The sequence below is a fragment of the Stegostoma tigrinum genome, chromosome 31 (genome assembly GCF_030684315.1).
Source record: "Stegostoma tigrinum isolate sSteTig4 chromosome 31, sSteTig4.hap1, whole genome shotgun sequence".
NCBI lineage: Eukaryota > Metazoa > Chordata > Chondrichthyes > Orectolobiformes > Stegostomatidae > Stegostoma > Stegostoma tigrinum.
The window spans coordinates 12,245,051-12,249,096 of NC_081384.1; positions in this window are offsets into that span (position 1 = coordinate 12,245,051).

Genomic DNA, 4,046 nt, shown 5'->3' on the forward strand with positions numbered 1-4,046 from the left:
ATCATCTCTCACACTCACATTGTCTCTCACACACTCATTCTCATCATTTCATACACTGTCATTCTCATCGTCACACACTCTCATTCTCATTGTCTCACACACACATTCTCATCATCTCTCACACTCATTCCCATCATCTCACACACTCATTCTCATAATCTCATACAGTCTCATTGTCATCATTTCACACATTCACATTCTCATCATCTCTCACACTCATTCTCATTGTCTCACACACTCATTCTCATCATATCACATACTCTCATTCTCTCTCACACACACAACTATTCACGTATACATTCTGTATAAACGCTCTCATTCTCTTTCTCTCACACACTCTCATATTCACTCTATCATATGTACACATTCTCACTCACACAGTCTCTTACACTGATACACTGACACACACTCACTGTCTCACACATATGCATTCTCACACACACTCTCTTACAGAGATACACTCTCTCACACACTGTCACTCTTGCACATATGCACTCACTCACACACACACTTAGAGACAGAATCTCACACACACTCACTCTCAATCTCAGACATGCACTCACTTTTAGTCTCTCAGACAAGTTCACATACACATTCTCTCTCACACTGTCACACACACTCACTCTCTCACATATGCACTCACTTTTAGTCTCTCAGACACGGTCACATACACATTCTATCTCACGCTGTCACACACACTCACTCTCATTCACACAATGCATCACTCTCATTCACACATGCTGAGTCACACAGACATTTACACACACTCATCCTCTCACCCATACTCACTCACTGACACTCTCACTGACTCACACATTCTCACTCTCTTATTCACTCTCACCCTCACATACCCACTTTCACCCTTTCACACACTCACTCACGTGCACACTCTCACACACATATTCAATTCCTCTCACACACTTTCACTCACGCACTCATTATCTCACACACACTCACCATCTTTCACACACTCAATCTCCCACTTTCACATGCACTCACACTCACACATTCACTCTCAGTCGCTCACACACTCCCCCTCATACGTTCCTACTCGCTCATGCAGACGATTTCCTGTATCACCTGCTCTACTTGCTGATGCTGTTATGTGATTATCACTGAATTTCCAAAAGACAGTTGACAATGTGTTACACAAAAGGTTAACAGGTGAACTAATGGCATGTGGAGGCGGTGGTAATACATCTGAATGAATAAAGGATTTGATGACAGGCAGGAGTAGGCACATATGGGGCACTGTCAAGTTGGTAAACTGGTTTCCAAATGTACGAACAAGGAGTAAGAGTAGGCCGTTTGACCCCTGAGCCACTTTGCTTTTAATAGGATCATGGTTAATCTGATTGTAACCTCAACTCCGCTTTCCACCTAGCCCTGATAACTTCACAGCCGCTGACTCACCACAATTCTACTTACACATGAGATAGTAGGAACTGCAGAAGCTGGAGAATCTGAGACAACACGGTGTAGAGCTGGATGAACACAGCAGGCCGAGGAGCATCAGAGGAGCAGAAAAGGAAACCTTGTTACCTCTACTTACACATGCCTGCTTTCACAATATTCAGAGACTCTGCATCGACTCTCTTCTCAGGAAGACAGTTCCAAAGACCCACCTCATCTCTGTTGTAAATGGGTGAGCTCTTATTTATATACAGCAAGCAGGGAGGGGATAGCCTAGTGATATTATCACTGGGCTGTTAATCCAGGGACCCAGGTAATGTTCTGGGAACCCAGGTTTGAATCCAATTTGAATTCAATGAATATCTGGAATTAAGAACTTAACGATGACCATGAATCCATTGTTGATTGTTGGAAAAACCATCCAGTTCACTAATGTCCTTCAGGGAAGGAAACTGCTGTCCACATACCTGGTCTGGTCTACATGTGACTCCAGGCTCACAGAATGATGTTGGCTCTTAGCAACCCACTGGCCAACGACGCCATGATCCTGTGAGCAAATTAACAGATGTCCCTTGTTCAAGGCACTCCCATTAAGAGGAAACACCTGTTCCACAGGTATCCTGTGAAAACCCCTCAGGATGTTGTGTCAATACAAACAGGTGGACAAGATGGCAGATGGTGTATGATGTGGGGAAGCGTGAGGTTATTTGGTCATAAGAACAGAAAAGCCAAACATTTTTCCAAACGTTTGAAACTTGTACAAGCTCAGAGACGTGGCTGTGTTCATACAAGGAAAATAAAACAACTACAACCAGCTACAGCGAGTAATTAGGAAGCAAAATACCCTGTTACCTTTTACTGAAAGGGCTTTGGAGTACGATAATTAGGAAGTCTTATTACAATTGTACCGGCCTTTAGTGACAGCGTACCCTGAGTGCAATGAGGTGTGGTCTCCATTTTTAAGAAAGGATATCATTGCATTGGAGAGAATGAGGGTCCTGTCAGCCTGCCGCTGGATTGAGAGTGTTGTCCAAAAGTGAGAGGCAGGCAGAAGTGATCTCTGTGAAGCATATAGGATTGTGAAGGGGCTAGACAGGGTCGACCCTGAGTTATTTCCTCTGGTTTGGGGAATCTAGAACTCGCGGGCACAGTCTCAGCATAAGAGGCTGATCACTTCAGAGTGAATCGATGAAAAATTACTTCCTCAAAGACTGGTGAATCTTCAAAATTCTGTACCCCAGAAGATTGTGAATGCTCCATTGTTGAATACATTAAAGGCTTGGATCGACAGACATTTGGTTTCTTGGGGATTTAAAGGATATGAAGAGTGGACAGTCAAAGGGAGTTGAAGCACAGGAATAGTCATGATCATAATGAATGGTGGAGCAGTTGGGTTTAATGGTCCAGTCCTGCACCTACCGTGTGCTCTTGTGTTCTAAGCTCCTAATACACCACATTATACCCCCATCCATTACCGTGCGCTATAATCTGTGCCTCACCTACTGTACCATAGCCTGATACCTACATTAGTGCTGCTGCTGATTTCTCAAGACAAGTGGGGTGTTGCTATTGTGGGAAGGTGGAGTGCCTCAGCGGGCGCCAGTCTAGCCTTGGAGGCAGAAGGTTAAGGGCTCGAGCATAGTCCACAGATAATTAAGTTGATAATGATCAATGATAATTGTAATTGCTGCTGTCCGGAGATGCTACTTGTCACACTGTGAGGTGAAGCTAAATCCTTACCATGCCCTGCCAAGGTCAGAAATCACACGACACCAGGTTATGGTCCCAACAGGTTCATTTGAAAACTATATAACCTGGTGTCGTGTGATTTCTGACCTTGTCCACCCCAATCCAACGCCAGTATCTCTTCATCTCTCAGGCAGGTGTAAAGACTCCTGTATCACAACTCAGAGGGCACCAAGGGGTCCTGTCTTGGGCGATTGTTATCCCCTGACAAGCATCACAACAAAAATTTACTGGCTGTCTGTAAATTGACTGTTGCGATATCTACATTGTGTTTTTTTTAAAAGATGCAGTCCCCGCTGTAAGTTACCATATTGGCTGCTAACTGCTTTGGGAAACCCTGAGGCTGTGAAATGCACTTTCTAAATGTGAGTTCTCTTCTCATGCAGCTGGCTAATGCTAAATATAAAACAAGGACTCACTAAGACTGGCTGCTGTGAAGATCTATTTTTAGAGTTCTTCATGAGTCCTCGCGGTTTTATCCATAATCACTGTATTACAGGAGCCCTGGGGCACTGGAGCAAGGAAGAGAACTATTCGCAGCTCAATCTGTGTCTCACACTCTTAAACTCTTCTTCCCGAAAAGTCAGAGCTGTGGATCTTCAGCTTTAGCTCCCTGCACAGAATCCCCAGTGTTTCAGAACATCTACTTCTGTTTAAGGTGACCTGGTTTTCTCCTCCATCTTAGCTGCTGTGCTGAACCCTGGCCTCTGACCTTTCACCAAGGGTTGCCCACTTGGAGCCAATGCACAGAGGGGAACGGATCTGAAATTCATCTCTGGAAGTCTACAGCCTTCCCGAATAACTCAAACACTCAGTGATGCGAAATCCTTTCACTGCTACCACCATAAAATGACACAGAGATTTGTTTTGTTATTTAACTCAGTGTA